Here is a 21113-nt window from a genome sequence, read left to right on the forward strand (position 1 = left end):
CGCCGCCCCCCTCCGCCGGGCGCACGGCCTCCTTCAGGCACTGAGCATCTTCCCCCGGTGCCCAGCCCCTGAAATACTCCAGCCGCGGAGCCTCCCGCGGCGACTCATGCGCAGACGAGCGGCTGCGAGGCACAGGCTCAGCCAGGGATCGCGGAGTCGGTCTGATCCACTCCCGGACCGCAGGCGAGAGCAACAGGAAGCCCAACTTTCCGCTAATGCGCAGCTCAGGAAGGATCAGACCTGGCGACGAGTTGCTAGTAGTTCAGTCCCAGCGCTGTGGCCAGGCACACCCTGAGCGCGCTGGCTGCATACAGCATTCCCGGAACCTGTCGGAAAGCTGGCGTCTGTGCCCCTCGGAAGGTTCCCCCCCTCCATCTGAGGGATTATTGCCCTTTTCCCCCCTTTTATTTCATAGTGCCTAGAGGAGCTATGGTTGCCCTCTGGGCATTCACACTGTCCCCATCAGCCAGCAATGAGGGATGTTGCTTGCCTAGGGACTTCACTTTGGCCACTTGAACTCACACTTTTAAAGCCCCAGCTGGCTGAACAAGTCCCCATGTTAGGGTGGTGCTGGCACATTCTCTGGAAAACTCAAGTCTCCCTCTTACCATTTTCCATTTACACTGTTAACACGACAGTGAGATGGTAAGAAAGGTTCTTTCAGCTATCACATTGTGGAAAAAGCTGAAAAGACAGACATGAAAGAGGCCAGAAATTCTCCCTCTGCACCTGTCAGGAAAGCGGATCACATGGTTAATTCCCAAAGATGCCATAAATCTTTTCCTTAGATTTAAAAAAAAAAAAAAAAAGAAATATAAAAGAAACAAAGAGGGAGTAAGATTCGGTGCATCAAAACACTGATACAGAAAAAAGCTGCCATATCTAATCATTGTCACATTTTACAGCTGATTGCCAGAACTGCCATGAAGAAAAAGGAGAAGAAAAGGTAGCTTTCCCACTATCCAAAATGACTATTAATATCCTAAGGAAGTGCTGTATTGTATATCTTGTCCCTACAATGTAGCCTTGTCACGCAAGTGCGACCACTCTGTGAATAACTGCACATAAAACTGCTTGAAAGAGCCTGAAGGCAATGTTTTATTTATTTTTTTTTCCAACAGCAGTTGCAAAATTTTGGATCAGGCCCTAATTGAAAAGCTTGCCATGGTAAGTTATATGTCTTAAGGAAAGAGCAAAGCAACAAGACATGAGATGTGCTATTTGGAAGAGAACCAGTACTGTATTATTCCTCAGGATGGAAAGAAAATGAATGTTTTCTTTGATCAGAAAGCTGTCATTTCCAAAGTTAAAAAAGAGCAGATCCATTTGACAGTTTTTGCCTGACAAACAAAAATCCAATATATATCTGTGTAAGCGTTTGAGAAAAAAAATCTATAAAAGCATGACAATATCAGTTCTCTCCGAGTTCAGTTGTTGCCTTTCTGTCATCAGGGAGCCAATGTTGCACAGCCAAACGCTGCACAGAGGGTTGGGAAGAACTGAACCGTCGTGGGAGAAGCTGGCTGTCTCCATGCAGAGCAGAGGTTCTGCAATTATTCCCTCTCTCACAGCAGCAATTCTTAAGGTTCCTACTAGTCAGAAGCTATCCATGACCTACCTTTCATTTAATAGTATCACAAGGTTATGGAGCTTTTATGTTAGCCTTCTGGGATTAGAGGCTGGCTATGTAGTGGTGTCAGGTGGGGTAGATGCTGTATTATATCATCACAGATACAACCTAGATGTGCTGTTCTCTTACTGTGATAGCTACTTGAGAAGCTATTTCCTGTTGGATCCAGACAGAAGACAACTGCTGTCTCTTTCTTTCTCTCTCTCTTCTACACATACACACATAATTTCTCTCATACAGCCTTTTCAAATGAAGAATGAATTGTTTCTGAAAACTAATGGAGAAAGAAAACATCAATATAAGAAAAAGGTGGAAAGTTGCAGAAATCCAGGAAAAAAATGATTCTGCTTTTTCACATGTACGGTGAGTTGTACAGTCCCCTGCAACAATATCCTGGCCTCAAAGAACACAGTAGGGATGATGTTGGTAGATTTACCCCTTTTTTTCAGTGGACTGTTGTCAACAAGACAAGTTAAGCATATGTATAACTTCCTGTGGGATGTGGGTCCTCTGCTGGCCCTCTCCCATTTACAGGCAGCAGCCCATACCACATGCCACTTCAGTCTGATGTTTAAATGCCCATTTACATTTATGAGGCTGAAAACAGTCACCTGTGTGAGACCAGAAGGCTTGAATTTGCCACTGTGGGTTTGCAAAAGTAGGCATCTGCCACCTTAGCCCCTGAAAACATGTATACTCATGCTACCTTTTTGCATATAAGCAGACATACATAAATCACTGCAAATGCTCACAACGGTCGTACTAAACACACATATTTCCCCAATCAAGATCTTACAGTATTTACTTTCATAATCAAGGATGCTGTCTTGATTGAAATTTGGGACTGTGGCAACTGCTTCAATAAAAATAAGAAAAGGGAAAAAAAAGAGGTGCTTGTCATTAATTATCTGCTAATAGACATAGATGATTCAGTTAGCACGGATTAGGTAAGCACTTGAGACTTTTATTCTAATAGCTGCATCTTTCATTAAATCTACACATTAATCTGTTCTAAATATTGACCACAACTTATTGGATTTAATGGTTAATGGACTGCATTCATTGGAAAGGACGATTCAAATTCCCTTTTAGCTTCACTCCAGGAGAGATGTGTCATGCAAATTTCAATGTAGATCACAACTGAGCATAATTCAGCTCTAATCAATGTATTCTGCAATGGCTAGGAATACATTTAATTTGTCTCTAATTTTAAGAAAGCACCATGAAAGAAGGAGATATCAAACAAATCATATCAAATAATTTGCGAGTACAGAGAAAAGCAACCCTTTCCCCCAGATCCTCCTATGATAGGTGAAGAGAGAGAAATCTAATTATATTAACCAATATGGGGGAAATGGAATGACTCACAGAACTGCTGTTAAGAACAAACCTTTTCACTTCCAGGCCACTTGCTAAAAAGTGACCCATTTCAAAAGTGAGCAAGAATTAATACCTATGAGATTTTTCAGTATGCTCTGTAAACAGCTCTGGGACTCAAAGTTCCCAGCAAGCACATGGAATCACCTTCTCACCACCGCAATGGCCGCAGGTGTGTTATTGCTGTTGCATGAGTTTTAGTTAATGAAGCTTTAGTGAAGCTACCGTCCTTCACTCCATCAAAACTCAGCAACAACTTAATTATTTTTATTCCTTTGTTCTTTTTTATTCCCGCTTTCTTTTCAGAGTCCTGCTTTATTATGATTTGCACTATAGGGTCCTTGAGCAAGCAGGGCATCCTTACCTGCTAGACTAACACAGCTTTTATTCTTTCTGGAACAATAAGACAAATAAGCAAGTAGACAGTAGTAACGTAATAACTGACATGCTGTTTGTCTCTTCAGAAAAGATGCGAGGCCTGACTCATCAGTCTAATACAATTCTGCAACACTGTTCCCGTGGCAGAATTCCAGTGGGCATATTTACCACCTGTGGAATAGCTTTGTCATAAAGATCTTCCTAAAATGGAATAAAGCCAATCTGAAAGGTCTACACATTCCCTGTGTAGATCCTACTTTTCAGGGAAAAAATTGGAGCAGTAAAAATCATGTGTATTTATCTTAACTACCTGGGAAGGGAGAAAAGAAAAAGAAATAGGAAGCTCAACCATGCAGCAGTTCTGCCAAGTGAAATGACCTCAAAATTGCTTAAATATTGTAAATGAAGAATCTCATAGGTCAACAGATAATCTTGCAGTTGTATTAAAACTATATGCTTGCAAAATCTTTTGGCTCATGTTTGTGTTTATGCAAACTAGACATATTCCTACAGTCTACGAAAACTGATCTCAGAATAATTTGAGCAGAAAATATATGATTTTGAAGCATGGAGCTGCAGTTTGAAGAAACAGGTAAAAATACCGCAAGAATAACTGGTGAGACCACACCTTGAATCCTGTGCTCAGTTTCGGGCCCCTCACTACAAGAAAGACATTGAAGTGCTGGAGCGCATCCAAAGAAGAACAAAGCTGGTGAGGGGTCTAACGAACATGTCCTGTGAGGACCGGCTGTGGGAACTGGGGTTGTTGAACCTGGAGAAAAAAACCCTCGTGGGAGAACTGATCACTCTCTACAACTACCTGAGAGGAGGTTGTAGCGAGGTGGGTGTCAGTCTCTTTTGCCAGGTAACAAGCGATAAGACAAGAGGAAGCAGCCTCAAGTTGTGCCAGCGGAGGTTTAGATTGGATAGTAGGAAAAAATTCTCCACTGGAAGGCTTGTCAAGCATTGGAATGGGCTGCCCAGGGAAGTGGTTGTGTCCCCATCCCTGGAGGTATTTAAAAGACATCTATATGTGGTGCTTAGGGATATGGTTTAGTGGTGGACTTGGCAGTGTTAGGTTAATGGTTGGACTCAATGATCTTAAAGGTCTTTTCCAACCTAAATGATTCTATGATTTTATTCTTGATGTTTCTTAATAAAAATGGAAGTACACAGGTACTGGAGGATGAAAGGAAAACCTTAAAATATTCACAGAATTCAAAACAATTTCAGCTAAGATACAATTCTAAAAATGGATATGGATGGATATGCCTCAATGCTTCCTCGTTCTTCCATCAATTCACTTTGTCTTCCTCTTCCTCAGCACAACAGGTAGGCAGGCAGTACCAGCATTCTAGATTGCAAGATTCAGCTGTGGAATAGAGCTGACCAGATTTTCCTAGAGTACGATGCAAAAATGTGAATGCAAAAATATGCTGTTCTACTGAGCAGTAAAACATATTGATTTCAGCAAGGTTTGTGTCAGGAGGTAAACAAACACTGACTAGCTTTTACACCCAACAGCTTTATGGTCATAATGCAGGTCTGAAATATTAATGGAGGAATACTGTTCCTTCGAGCAAATGGCACAAGAACTTGAATCCTTGTCTCCCATAATTCAGTGTCAAGTTCTTCAAAACACCTAGACAAAATCCTCAGACTAGTTCTGCAACAGAATTGCTCCCAATTTAATGGAATATTCAGGACTTAGGTCATAACCAGAATTTTTCATTTTCCAAAGGTACAATTCTTCTGCAGTCTTCAGAAAAAAATAAAATGGCGACTGGATTCCTATTGAATCCCAGTGTAAGAGTGAGCACAGGTAGCCTCCTTCTATTTTCATCTTAAGGCTTTGGTATATCAATAGATTTGAACCTGACAAGAATAAAGATTAAAGTGCATTTTTCTTCCTATTTTACCCCAGCGCCTCACAAACACAGTGGTTCGTACTAGCAGTGCTGTACTACACCAGCTTGTTACAAAACTTATCAAAGCTGCAGGCATGTGGATGAAATTCCCAGGAGTCCTTTACTGGCATTTTCAACAAATGTGACAATGTTTAGCACTCCCAGGGGCCAGCAAACATTAAATGGCATTTTTCAGAAACTGCTGAGGCAATTTATTTACTGTTGCAGTGAAGTTCCAGGAGCCAACATATGAAAAAAACAGCATGTGTTCTTCTGCTGTACTGTAGAAATTCTCCTTTTCCTGCCTTACTTGTTCAAAATCCCCCACACATCTTACACAGACGGTTTGATTCTGCTTTCCTTGAGTCAGTGCAAACCTAAGATAAGTCCCTAAAAGCCTCTGGGAAAACCAACACAGTGGAAATGAAAGCAATCAAATATAAAGCTGCAGAATGAAGCTTCTATGATGGGGGCCATTTTGGTTATCGTTAATTATTATACAGAGCACTCTCAGCAAGCACATCAAGAAAAGGATTAACCCCACCTTGTGCAGTGGAAGGGTTGATCTGACAGAGCTCACTGCTGAGCTGCTCAGGGACAGGGATGCCCTTTGGATGGCTGTAGAGGAAGGAGTGCATGCACACGGCCGAGAGCTCTCTCCTAAGCTGTCTGCTGAGGAGCAGTTTAAACAGATGCTGAAACAAAGGAAGAGAGAGAGCTGGGCTTGTGGGATGGACAAGTTGCCCTGGGTTGAGCTTAGCCTTGACCAGAGCAACCACAGTGGGGCAAATTGCTCTGGCATTATAGCACAGTGCCTCTTGGCTCTGCAAATCCCTTCCTATGGGATGGAGGTAACTTATCTCCTCGTGGACACGCAGCAGTCCAGTTCCCATAATTGAGGTCAACAGCCCTGTGTTGTACAGAGTTGACCCTGCTTCCCCTGCCCCAGTCCTTTAACCTTCACGTACTAATCTTTTGGTGGCAGGTTCTTGCTAGAATACCTTAAGCAATAGTTTGCCTTTCCCTAAGCTATCACTGCAGAGAGGTTTCTTCACACCCCCGCTAACAGGTACAGCTTCTATTGGTGAAGGTAATCAACTGGCACCATCTGCTTCGAGGAATAAATAGCAAGATATTTTCTACAGCAATTCTATAATATCTAGGTACTGTCCTCCCATCACACCCATCCCTTTCCCCTGCCTACCACCCATCCACCCACCCCCACATCCATCCGCAGGAACATGTTCTTGCAGAAAAAACTCTGGCTCAGAAGCAAATTCGCTCTAAGAAATGGAATTAGCAGGTAATAAATAGGCCTGTACTATGCTGCTTTCATAAAAACACTCTCTGGGGCTAAGACATTTAAATGTGAACACAGGTTATTGTGCATGCACAGCTATCTTGGAGTCTCCATTAACACGCACCTTTCACCATGTGTTTCACTCAGTGTATTAAAAAAACCCCAACACCAAAAAGCCCCCCTTTCATTAGGGTAAAGAAAGAAAATCAAGGAACTGCCAGGACAAAATTGACACTATATAATGCAAACTCTGTGCGCTGGCATAGCAGGGGTTCCCACAGTAAGTGATGTTGCTTAGGAACAATAATAACACGTAGCCCCAAATCATCCCCTCTGATTGTGCAGGAAGAGAGGCTCAGTCTCCCATCAGAAGCATCGAAGTGAAGAATATCACATCCCTCCATGGGTCTCACTCTCACCGTTACCTGGGATGGGTTTTCATCTGGAGAACATGGGACAAGTTGGTCTCCAGTTCTGCCAGCAAACAAATGCTGCCGAAGTTGATAAGATCTTGAGAAATGCATAGGAATGAGGAACTGTAGCACAAGCTGGGGATGACGGCCCTCTAAAGCCATTCCCCTCACCCAGCTCCACATGTACCTTTGCCCACCTATGTAGAAGGTTGCAGGAAGGGCTCTCCTCCCCAATACGCTATGGCAGAATAATCTTGCCCTGACCTCTCCCCTGTCTGTGGTCACCAGGACTTAAGTAACCCTTGGACCAGACTCTTGCTTGTTTCCCACATAGCATTTTTGCATGTTGCTTCCTCAGACCTTGGCCCCTTGGCCCACATGTTGGGCATGTGCGTCTTTCACAGGTAGTGAAAGAAGAAATACCACCCGCTCCTTTTCTCCACAAGGGCTCTGGGAGATTATCTACAGCTGAAGCTCTCTGTTGTGCCTGGCTAGGCACAGCCACTTTAAAGAACCAGAAAACTTACCCTGGGCTGATCTTCACTTAGGAGCCTGGTGCAAATCAATTATTCTCAGAACAACATTTTTTCTTCCTCATGCTGATGAGGTCCCTTGAGTTTTGTTACCTCTGCAATTGCTTTGGAGGTGCATTACAAATTATTAATTTATTCTGAGTTCAGAATTATTATTTTTGATTATTATGTTCATTTTTGTGGCTCTTAAGGTCATTTAGGGTTTTGTCTCTTTGCTGGATAATTGTTTTTATTAACATAGCAGTAGTCTTGGAAACATCCAAGCAGAGCTTTGCACCCATCATCTAGCTTTATGCAATGAGTTGAGCAAGTAAAAATACAGCAGTTGGTTGTCGCACACAGAGCAGTTCTGGGCAACTGGTGTCTAGAGCTGCCGCAAGCTCCCCCTGCCCCTCCAATACAGGCCTAGCTGCTGGGAAACTTAAAAAAAAAAAAAAGAAAAAGGAAAAGACATCTGAAGAACACCTTTATTCCCCATAAAAAAAACAAGTGTTCTGGAGTTGGGAAAGCCCCCTCACTAGCTGGGCTAATTCAGGTGTATATGTCTAGGATAGGGAAACCTTGGGTTTAATTTCCTAATCTGTTTGAGTAATCTGGGGTAAAAAAGTCTGCCTTGTTTTAAACCCAAACAGGGGTCTGAGCCTGCAGCAGCCAGTAACCAAATTGCTGGGTAACAGAAGGCAGCCATTTCTTGTCTATGGTTTAGTGAAACATTTGGAAAGCTTTCATTTTGCTCTCATGTTGAAGAGAAACAAATTTAACATCTTGAAATGTCTCACAAAATTGCTTTCTGTCCATTCCTGACTAGCAGCCATCAGCCTGTACCCTTGTTATCTTCTATTTTTCTATCTGTCCTTACCCAAACCCCCACTCCTCTCACTTACTTGCACAATTTGCTGTGTCCCATCTTGTATTTACATCGTCAAATCTATGTGCAGGAGAAATGAAAATCCCAGTCTTTTAGTCTCTGCCTATGAGGTGCCACCCTGCTAGGGGCCCCTATACATTACCCTTACAGAAACAGCAAATAATTATACTTCTCAATACAAGCAACATGTGAAATACACAGATTCCTTAAAAATCGTCTCCTATGAGCATAAGATATTGTCATCTTTGGTCGTGTGCATGATCATCCAAGGTCAGTGATGGGAAGGAGGCACCACACCAGGTGAGAAATGTGGCAGGTCAGTGGGGACAGCTTTTGCTTGGAGCAGGAGTAGATGGCACCCTGCTTGCAGGAGCTCAGTGATTTGCCTTTGAGTGCGGCATTGGATGGAGGGCAGGGATGGACCTCAAATGAGAGTCATGGTGGATTTGGAGTAAACTACATGGAATACAGGCTCTGCTGCAGAAGAGTAATCACTGACTGTGACAATATATCGACATAACTGATTGCTGGCCTCAGTAACCAGGACACTGATGAGCAGCGTTTCCCATTGCTTATGAATGGATATATCTAGAAAAAATGTGCCAGGAACAGCTCTTTAAGCTAATTTTATAAAATAAAAAGATTATGTATGTGCTCTTGCTTTCCAGTTATAGTGCAATGTTTCAGTGTATCTGAAAACAAGGTGTTTTCTAACTTTAAATGGGTTTATACATAGTAGTTTAAAAGACAGCATTGCTTTGAAAGTTGTGTTGTTTTTTTTTAATTAGCTAATGGTAAAAATCAATAATCAAGACATTTTAAGAGGATTTACAGATGATAAAACCAAATAAAGGGAACAGCTGTGGTAATTTATTCTGACATTCTGTCAAAAATGGCTATGATATTATCTTGTTGGGACTACAGCATAAATGAAAATTCAATCTTGATGACAAAAGTCATCAAAAGTCTTATGTCAGGAATGTATTGCGTGCGATTTACCAAATATGTCCTGGCTGATTGCTCTCACTGTTGAAAAAGGTATGGCTTGTTTCTGAACTGCATGTGTTCAGCTTTGTCTTCAGCCAGGGGATTGCTTATGCCAGATTAAAGAGTCAGTTACCTAAATTTTGCTACTGTAAACTAACAGATTAAGTTCACCAATTGCCAGTCCTTAATTTGAAGCCATAATTTGAAGCCTTAATATGAAGTTCTTAGGTTGAACATGTGTCTTTCAGTGTGGAAATCACAGTTAAGCACAGATATGCGCCCAACAGGTAATACCCACCACATGGCTCATGGAGACTCTTAAATGCTGTCAGCTTGTATTAAACAACAGCACGCTATGGCAGCAGATGCAGCTGATTTCAAAGTTACCTGAAAATCCTGGTTGTGGTACTTTCTTCCCAAGTTCAGAGGGCTCTTTCTTATCAATATAAACTAAATTAAATGGCCCTACAGGTATGATTTTACACTGGCTGTTTTAAAGCATATACTGTATAATACTTTCTATTTAGCTGGGTGATCTGGATGACTCCAGGTTATAGACCTCTCCTCTTTATTGTTACTTATCTCCATTCCCTTTTTGAGCTGGAGCTTTTATCAGTGATCTTATGTTATCTCCCAAGTTTCTGATCAAAGCATTAAATATCACAGACCAAAACCAATTTCCCATGGTATTCTCTAAGATACATAACCATTTGATGGTATTTCTCAACTTAAAATTGCCTTTTATGTAAAAATTGATTTTTATAATAACTATCTCACAAATAAAAGCTGACAACCTTATTTCATTGTTGGAGAAAAAAAAATACTTTTATGAAAGTAATGATTGAAATCTGGCCATTTCTCCATTCAGAATCTCCAAATGATGTTTTTGAATATCAATGACATGCAGGACGATTCTGCAGGCTATGAGGAGCAATCCTGTAACAGAAACAAGCGTTGCAGTCTCATAAAACCAGGCGTGCTGGTTTCTAAGACTGGCATCTTGAAGATAATGTTGGTGGCTGCTGGAGGCATGGGGAGGCTTCCTGATCTGCAAACGTTATTCGTGTGCCTTCTTGAATGTGGTACAAAACCAGTTTTGCATATTTTAATCCGATGAAATTCCTGATGATTCTAGGTAACAGCAAAACAATATGCCCATCTGAGGGTGGTGTTTCCCCCTGTCCAGTAGATGGGTGATTGGCTCCTGCTCATTCCCTTTTCCTATTCCAGGCTCAGCTGGCTGCGCAGCTTTCCAGTAGCTCTGCTGAAGCCTCAGTTTCCTGATCCCCAAAGGCACTCAGTAAGATTAAACTGGAATGACTAAGCATGTATCTTACTTTTCCAAGTGGGTCTACAGACAAGGACAAACCATCATTTCTGGTTAAACTGATAGTGCTTTCCAACGACATGAGTAGCAAAAAATAACATGAAAACAAAATAACAACAACAAAAAGTTTATAATCAAAATGCTGAATGTAGAAGAAGAATCTGTGTTAACTGGGAAAAATAATGTCTAAGTTATCCAGTTTAAGGTTATTTGGTTTAGTTGCTTATTTGCATTTTATTTAGTTTGGTTTATGCTTTTTTTTTCCCCCTCTAGCCTTTGTCCTCTGTCCTTGGATGATATAAGTAACAGAAGAAAAAACCCCAGAATTTTAAGCCTTTTTCCCCTCTGGGAATGTATATATTGGGCCACACTGAGAATAAACTACAGCAGCCCAGCATCTATTTCTCTCATCATTGATTGCCTTTAATTATTCTCAATTTATAGCATTAGTGCTGGAAAGCAAGAGTGTCATATTCAGGGTTCTTTTCAGCTGGCTAAGCATTAATGGCTGGTGATTAACAAGAAAACCTCTCTGCCTTGCCGGTCTAGGCTAAAAGCAAATTGGTTATTTGGCCAATGCATGTGTTTATTGTCCACCTATCTGAAAATACGAGCAGAAGTAGTAGTGTAGCTATATAAATATATGTTGCATTAATTAGTGGACTAACCGAGACACTCTTTTTTGTCTTGTTCAGAATAAAGTTCAGTTTCAAAACTGGTTCACAACCATTTTGTCAAGCTGAATACATTGGAGGCCTGTTCGGTATGAAACTGTACTCCAAAACCCAAATACGGACTGGCAAGTGCTGTTCTCTATTAACCAGCTGGTTGAGAATGGGGTGGATGATGGGGCAGCAACAGTCAGAAGATAACAAATAAGGCCATAATAGATCAAGATACTCGAAGTGTCATGGCATTTCTCATTACCTTGGGTTTGAAACCACTTGGTCCTTTCCCTTCATGTCAATGGAAGTGGAGTGTGTTAAGCCATTCACCAGAAAGACTTCACATTTTTAAAGATCAAACCCACATTTTCCCCCCTCTTAAATGTGAAGCAGAAGCATCCCGTAACACCTATCAGTAAAAGCTTATGTTATGACACCTATGAGTACATGATCACCTGCCAGCTCTTAACCCAATTTTTGATGGTAAAAGGCTGCATCCTTTCTAGCTGCTACAGAACTCCTAAGATATGGACGTAACCACACATTTTTGCTCATGGTGGAATAATGTTAATGGGACTGCAAATATGCAGAGTGTCATTTATTATGTCATCGTGCTGTACAGTTGCCAGTTATCAATGGTACCCATTTATTTATGTAATAACCCATTTGTTTATTCAATATTATTCTTTAGTAAATAACTCCTCTTTCATTGAAGAGGAACTCAGATTTATCACAAGCTGAAGATCTAGCATTTGGGAGGGTCCTAGGAAACAACTGAAGTTGTGTCAGGGTAAAACTATGGTGAAATGATTGTAGAATGATTCTTAATTTACATGCTCCTCAGTCCAGGGATTGTGTTTATCTTTGTGTTTGCAAAATGCTCATACATTTTGAATGCTAAGGAAATTCTCAATAGTATGAAAAATGTTTCTTTTTACTCTTAGGTTTTCCAGTGGATTTCAGTGAGCCCGTAATGGAATAAAATGTCTCTAAATAATTTCAAGGAGGAAAACATCTAGTACCTCTTCATTTTTCAGAAAATTCTGCAGATTTGGTTGTTTCAGTCTTTCCTTGCAGTCAAGCACAGTTCAGCTTTTTGTTTGTTTGTTTTACTTCTCTGAGTTTCCTTGGATGTGTTTCAGGCAATATGAAGAATGCAGTCTTTAAGAAGGATATAGTCATCTCGGAGCTGTAGAGAAAAGGTGTCCGTGTTAGTCATTGTATTTCTGCAATGCCAAGAGGTGGCTCAGAGTTTCACTATACAAACTGCTGTTCCACCACACAACAGAAAAGCAATTTCATTCTTTATGTTCCATAAGAGAAGGAAGATGATTTCAAGCAACAGTAGTGGAATAATTCTGATCAGCACGGTTAATAGCTAACATCACAATAAAATTAGCCCATTACATCTTGACTTTGTATGCACCTTCTGAAATCACTGGCTTATTTTGTTCTTGTACCATATTGCAAAGTTTTGTGTAATACACCTCTCTATTATTGTCAAGAAATTATTACATTTTTCCAGTCTTTTTGCCTCTTATTGCATTTTTTATGATTAGATTCCTTGGGTGATTTTTTTGTTGGTTCCTCCTCCCCCATCCAAATTAATCTTATTTCTAATCTCTTAGCCCTGTATTTTGACTCTTTTCAGGACTTTTGGTCTCTAGACCTCAAAAAGATTAATAAACCTCCGCAAAGCTATATATACATCAGTCTTTCTAGATTTACATCTCTCTTTTCAGCTAATATTGAAGAGGTTTATACTCTTAATATAATATAATGAGATTTGATTAGTTGCAGTCCCTACAGTATCTGCCACCAGGCACATATCTTTAACATTGTAGAAGGAGGACTCTTTATCACTGCCACATGTTTACAATCTGTCAGGCAGTTTTCAGCCCACATGAGTATGCTGCTATCCAAGCCAATCTGAATTAATTTAGCAGTAAGATTTCATGAAACACAGTGCCAAGTGCTTTAGTGAACTCTAAATATGTAACATCCTCAATTTTCCCTTCACACTTTTATATTAGAATGGGTGGTGAGGGAAATTTTGAGACATGCATATTTAAGCATGGAACCCATTAACTTTCACTTACAGTTTCACTTTGATTTACAGAGGCATTTAGGGACCAAGTTTCCATTGGTGTCCTGTTGTGACTTGGAAAAAATCGTGCTTGCATCAAAAGAAAGAAACCACATCTGCAAAGCAAGGGTTAGTTTTCCTAACCTTTCTCTATTCAGTGTCTTCCCAGCTATGCTATAAGAAGAAAATGGACTATCCGGCAGATCCTGGAATCATTTCAACCCAAAATAATGTCTCATATCCTCTAAGGAAGAAAAGCAGGCATTACTGATGGATTTTTTCCCCCATCTGCTGTACAAACAGGTAATAATCAGTAGGGTCAGTGTTTTGGAAAAAAATTCTCATCAAAGGTTCTTTTGTCTCTTATCTGTAGTATCAGAGAAGATTGTCGTAATTTCAGCGGTCCCAGCAGGAAAGATGAAGCAAACTGCTGGTAGTCTTCCAGGACTGGTGTGTCAGTGGGGGATGTGCTTCACAGCATTTTGAACATCACGAGTTAAAACAGGGTAAAAATAATGAAATAAGCCCCTGAGAACAGAGTGCATGTAAGGTCAGAGCTCAGACAAGGCACAACTATTTGGCTGAGAACCGCTGCTGTTCTTGCAGGGAGAGGTCGAAAAGAAAAGAGTTTAGCAAGAGTAACTTTTAAAACACTCTGCCTCTTAAAATTACTATAACTAACTCCACGCAGTGGTTCATTATCAGCATGCAATTCAAATAATGGACGTCACTTACATTTTCAACAAGTTCCCTTTGCACCACTCTGGCAGCATGAAGAGGGTGGGCTTTGAGCTGAAGGTACAAGTAATAATTTTATACCTCTTTAACTTCCAAAAGCAGCAGAAAGAGGTTTGGACATAAATGAGAAGCAACACCCTGTTTCACACTATCTTGGTTAGGAGACAAAATATTGTGGAGGTGGTGATTATAGATCCAGGTGGAGCCCTGGGGGTCCTGATGGACACCAAGTTGAACAGGAGTGAGTGATGTGCCCTTATTACAGTGATACCCTGGGCTGCATTAAACAAAGCATTGCCAGCAGGTGGAGGGAGGTGATCCTTCCCCTCTGCTCAGCACTGGTGAGGCCACACCTGGAGTGCTGGGTCCTGTTCTGTGATCCCCAGTGCAAGAAAGACATGGGAAGACTGGAGAGAGACCAACAAAGGACTACGAAGGTGTTAAAGGGACTGGAGCACCTCTCCTGTGAGGACAGGCTGAGAGAGTTGGGCCTGTTTAGCCTGGAGAGAAGGCAGCTTGGGGGACCTTATCCGTGAATATAATTACCTGAAGGGAGGGTGCAAAGAAGATGGAAACAGGCTTTTTTGGTGGTGTCCAATGACAGAACAAGAGGCAACAGGCACAAACTGAAACACAGAAGGTTCCTTCTGAATATCATGAAACATTTTTTTATTGTGAGACTGTGAACACTGGCACAGGTTGCCCATGGAGGCTGTGGTGTCTCCGTCCTTGAAGACAGTCAAAAGCCATCTGGACGTGGTCGTGGGCAACTGGCTGTAGGTGGCCCTGTATGAGCAGGAGTGGTTGGACCAGATGACCTCCAGATGTCCCTTCCAACCTCCACCATTCTGTTATTCTGTGACTCTGTGACCACTAGAAAGTATCAATCTGCTAAACCAAAGTTGTTGGCAGGATTGTGTCTGTTTTGATAAGATTTTCAAGCAAGAACATCATCAAGGTTTTCTAGCTACAGCTTTCCTAGGTAGAAACATCATCCTCTTCCTGCTCTGCTGGGACTGAGCTCTCAGGTAGGATGAGAGAGAGAGAGAAAGACTTAAACTTCTGCCCAATTAAGCTCAAGGTTTTATCTCACTTATCTGTCCTGATCACTACTACAGGTGAAGTGCTCTTCCTCCACTTTCTATTAAAAACCCCGCCACAAACAATAACATTTATCTTCAAGACCCAACAGAATGGAGACAAAGGTTGAAACCTCAATTTATGCTTGTGAGATGTTTGTTCCTTGGTCAACTGTATTCATGACTTATAATTAGAGGCATTGTGCTGTCCTTTTACAGGAGGATCCGTATCTGTTTGATATGCTAATTGCTGCTGGATTTAATCTCCATGTTTAGTACAGTAACGTTTCATTGTACTTTTTCCATGGAGTTTTTTCTTGACACTATTTAATAATCCTTTTACTTCAGCTTTATATATTTTCTCTCTGAACCCGTGTCCTCATTTTTATCACATTCCTTAAAAGTGCATTCTTCCAGCTTAAAAAAAAACCCCACATTTTTTGGTGAAACTCTCAGATGCTGGGCTTTAGTTTCTCACAGGAATGAACCCAAAGTTGGGATTAAAACCAACAAAACCCCCAAAGTCATTGATACAGTTAGTATATATGAAACTGAATTTCATGAGAAGTCAGTGGACTTGAGGTATCTCAGTAAAGCACATCTTTCTGATGTCTTTTTAAGGCAGAATTCCTGAAACATACTCATTCATGTCAACATTATAGATAAAGGCGTGCCTTAGAGGAATCACTGGGTTGCTAGTTTAGCTATGTGCTTCAGCAACGTAAGCAAGGCACAGACGACATTATTTCCTGCAGAAATAGCATTGGTGGCCACGTCTGAGAGAAACGGAGAAACTAAACAAAAATTGGAACGGAGTAGTCATAACACAGACAAAGCACTGCTGGACAATAGTTATTATACTGGTTCTGGCCACTTTTATAATAGATTGCACTGGGGAGGAAGTCTTGATGTCTGTCCATTATTCCTTCTTTCCAAATGAGATGCCCTTTCAGTAACAGGAGTTTCCCCTCGGGTCAGACTGCCAGGTGTAGCAGGTCATTGGGGTTTTGTCTTGCTGTGCAGTAAGAAGAAGAACCCACTCACTGAGGGTGTTCTCCTGGTTATCTTCACCTAACAAATTTCCTGCTGTTGCAGGCATCTAGGACACCGGTAACGTCCCTGATGTCTCCTCCTCTCCTCCTGTGCTACACTGAGGTTTTATGGCTGTTAGCCTTTCATGGTAAATGTTTTAAATTCATTAGTAAGTTTAGGGAGAGTTTTCTGCCTGTAACAGCTTGGGGGGTGGGTATAGAAACTGCGTATTTGTGGAGCCTCTTGGATATACACTTCATACATATAATGGCCAGTGACTGCAGGGGTGCATACATGGTACGCGGCATAAACCTGAACAGAACTGCATTCATTCGTCTCAGATCTGATCTACATTGCCCACGAATTCTTGACCTTTCAGGCAACTAGTATTCACTGTGTCACTTAGACATTTCATGGTCTCCATGAAAAATGCTTTCAAAGTTCTCATATATATATATATATATATGTATGCCAGCCTCACAAACCTGGACTCTCCTGTCTAATTCTTTGTACACTTTTCCTTGTGATCATCTACCCAGGAAAGTGTTACCTCCACTGAGAACGTATCACTTTTTTATAATTCAGATATTTATTACTATTATTTCTCCCTTTCTATCTATTATTCTTGCTGTAATAACAAGCACACCCTTCTGTGCCTGACCAGCTTTTGGCATCATGGGTTTCTATTAGCTGTGCACAGATTGAAAGTGTTAGAGCAGCTAAAAGACATTGGCAAGAATCACGCATACTTAAAAATAATAATAGCAGTCTTTTAAAATCAATTGTTTGAAAATGGGCATATGAAGAGAGAAAATAAATATCTGCAGCTATAAAGTTCCTGTTTCTTTAATTTGACATTCCCCCCCCACATCACTATCAATTTGCTATTCCTTACACCAGCTTTTAAGAGTTTGTTCTTTTCTCATTTATTGATATGATAAGCTCTCGGGTTTTTCTTGATAATGCCAAAGCATGTCAGTCTGAGCGTATGCAAACAGACCCGAGCTGGCTGGATATAAATCCATAGCAGCTACAAAGCCTGGTGCTGTGCCTAAACGTGCAAGGAAGCACGCACCTTTGCCCCCGGCAGTGCAGGGAAGCACAGCTCTGCTGACTGAACACAGCCTACAGCAGAGTTACCTTCTGCCTATCATCCCTCAGTGCTGACGTTCATTTAGGTTCTCTCTCCTTACCCTATTTAATAGAACTAGTAACAACTTAACTAAGGCCAAGGCTTCTACTCCTCTTTCACTTTTGGTTGAAACTGGCCAATGCAAGTTATTAGATGGGAAATGAGAGACAAGTAGCATGACAGCATTTCCTTGGGGAACTCTGTAAAATATATTGAAAAAAAAATCAGGTAAAATGCCAGGAGTAGAGAATATACACTGTTTTGGACATGCTAAAGAAATCTTCATAATTTCTTGGTTTTGCTCTTCCATTCCCTGGTCTTCAGAAGGAACTCTGAAATTTGGCAGAGCCAGGAAAAAGTATGGGCAGGAAAGAGGAAAGAAATAATGACCCACATGTGGATATCTGCCAGATATGTCCATCTAAAAAAGCTTTTAAAAAGTGGATTCTGCCATGCCTAGTGAACTTGCGTTTAAACAGAAGTCAAACCCCTTTTCCCTCCCACAAGCTGGGCTGCTGTCCTGCCTCCTGCTCACAGAGCGCCTCAGTGCAGAGCATCCCCCAGTCCTGCCGTGGCCACACTGCAGCCCTCAGAGCATCCCCCATCCAGGCATTTAGGGCAAAACTCGACTTGTGCTGTAAGACAGACGTTAACAAGTCCTCTGGGATGTTGTAAAGCCTGGCCCTGATATTGAAAGTAGGAGCTTGTCTCACCCATTCTTGAAGCGATGGGCAGCCAGGAAGGATGTAGGAGGTGAAGCATCCGGGTTGGATGCTAAGGGCAGAAAAGCTAGAGCCAAGGAGACAAAGAAGAACAAGGTGGCAGAAGGAGAATAATGAGCCTATTTATTAAATTGATACCATGTAAGATGACCAAAGGTGACGGAATCTGGATTAATTAATGCAGCAATCAAAATATTTCTTATCAATTGGAAAGCCACCAAGTTAGCAGCTGTGAAGTCCCATGTATGCTAACATGAACACTGGGGAGCAGATCAATTGCCAGTTCAGGAAGCAGCACTTTCCCATTTGTGAAAATGCCAAGAAACACATGGCCACAACATCATGCTGAGAAGTCCTTTACAGTCACACAGATTCATACATTTGACTGCACTTTCATAGCCAGTTTCTTGTCCTCTTTAAAAAGTAGTTCACATCAGAAGCCTCACCTCCATAGAGTGGTGTGAATTGAAGATCCTCTGCTTCCCTTCCTTCTCGCAGAGATACTCACTTTTGATTTTTTTCACTCCTCCTTGACATTACACATTTTCAGGGACATTACCACAGAGACACACAAACCTGATAGCTGTTGTTAACTTCTGTCTCTACGATATGAGAAGAATCATCAGAGCTCAGAAGAAATAATTTTTTTCTGTGTATAACTATTAAATAATTTTAAAAATGGGATTCAGATTTTTTTCCCCCACTTTTTTTTTTTTTTTTTTTGCGGAAAGCATCTGGTAAGAAGCTGCAGGCAGCTTTTTCCTGCCTTTAGGCTAATTGCCTGCAAAATCTTATTGAAATAGCGCTCTCTTTTTCCAAGCCGCTGGCTCCGGTCTGGGAGCACACACAGGGCTCTCCCCATACCACCCATGCCTTTACCCTCAGAACAGACACTGGGTTGCAGCATGTGGGGTCTCATGGCCCACAGCACTTTCCCAGATGTAAGATCTGAGCATGCAGCTCCCACCATCGTATCATTTATTTTGTCAGCTGTGCAGGGAGTTTCTCCCCACTGCTAAGACTCTTTGAGAAGGCATCTGGAGGGCCATCAGGTTCTCTTTGTTTATTTTAATTCCCCAGGCAGTTGTTTAAAGACATGGTTTAACTTCCAGAATAAACTGAAAATGGGGTTATGGGACTAATTCTGCATGTATATATATGTATATATCTATAAGTAGATTGTAAGTATATAATATATGTGTGTGTGTATGTGTATATGTAAATATATATATGTATGTGTGTGTGTTCTTTTAAATGTACACATCCTGAAGAATTCCTGAAGTTTCACATTTCCAGAAGATGGATATTATATTCCTTTCACAGACAGAGACGTGAGTTAAAAATAAAGGAAACAGTCAAGCAAAAGGAAATCTGGAAGACAGGACATCCCTATGGCAGGCCCAGAGGCAATAAGTAAAGCCCCCAGTCTTGGATGCAAACTTCCTTAGGGAACAGATGCCGCTGCTTAGGTATTTTCCGCAGCTTGACACTTGCTGGCTGGAGTTAGCATTCAAGGAGTGGGTCACTGCACTGACCTTTCGCCCTTCCTTTATGATGATGAAGAGTCAAAATGGTCAAATTCAGACCTGGATCTTGACCATTTAAGAAAAGCAATTGAAACTGCCAATCCATTATGTTCCAGTACAGTTCCCCTGTACTGGAAAACTGAAATATTTCTAATAAAACCATATATACAGCCTGGCCTCTCTCTCCTGTCTTTGAAAGTGAAAACTCAAGTTAACCTTATCATACAGGGTTGTCTTCATTATCATGAGCTTGAAAATATTGAGCTGAAGCAAGAATACAAAAAGGAATATCTAAAAATGCACATCCAATATTTTCCTCTTCAATCACAAAAATTCCCATTTTTAATAGCAAGTTTAAACAAAGTGTACAGCAGATGCATTTATTTTTATTTATTTTAGTTTGAAAATGTAAAAAAAATATTGTAGAAGATTAATTTGGAAATCAGCCCCAAGCTGTTCTAGAAATATGTTTATATTATTGCCTCAAGAGTTCTTATAACAGAGCTCAATACACTTCACAGAGCTGAAGCGCGTTGAAATATAAACTGAAAATTTCAGGAAATTTTTCAAAATGTAGCATGGACCTCTTTTGTTCATGATTAATTTACAGTAAAGTTAAATTAGAAATGTGACCTTTTTCATTTAAAACCCCCTTACGCTAAGAAACAAGAGTAAACCATAAAAAGATGTGAATATGAACACACAAATGTATGAATTGTCAATAGAATGTTCAAACCCATTTTTAAGAGTGTAAAATCTGTTTTGTAGCTGCAGTGTTTTATAACTCGTTTCATGCGCTGCGCATTTGACGACAGGGGAGAAAATCCAAAGAATATCGAGAATGACTGGGAGAAGTTTTGGTTTCAAGAGAGGGCATTTTTCGAGCAATAAAAACCAGGTGAGTGGTTCCACTCAACTTTAGACAAAATGTATTCTTCTGAAGAGCTGTACCTGAGTCCTTGATACGAGTGCACCCTTTTCCTCGCTCTCTGTCCTGGCAGAGATGTAGCTTATTACACGACCCAGGGGTGTGCGGGGAAGAACTGCTTTTATCACTCAGCAGCACGCTGGTAGCTGTAAGTTGTTAGCAATAAGTGATGCATTTAAGTGTTTCTTGGAGTGATCTTCATACATAATTATGGTTCCATTTTGAACTACGCGTCACTAATAACACTGTACTCGCTCTGTAATTAGGTGACTACCTTGTATTTCTGATGTACTCACGAGCTGTACAGCAAGAGAACAAGCTACTCGGCAGCACTGTAAAAAGCCATCTCTCACTGAGACAAAATAGACACCATCTAGTCAATACAAAATGTATTGTAAATTCTATTTCCAGTGTTAGCAGTGATCAGAACAGCTTTTTTCCCCCCCACAACAGTATAATTACATTTCAAACTTGAACATCGTGTT

The sequence above is a fragment of the Egretta garzetta genome, unplaced genomic scaffold (assembly GCF_000687185.1).
Source record: "Egretta garzetta isolate BGI_Z169 unplaced genomic scaffold, ASM68718v1 scaffold107, whole genome shotgun sequence".
NCBI classification, from domain to species: Eukaryota; Metazoa; Chordata; class Aves; order Pelecaniformes; family Ardeidae; genus Egretta; species Egretta garzetta.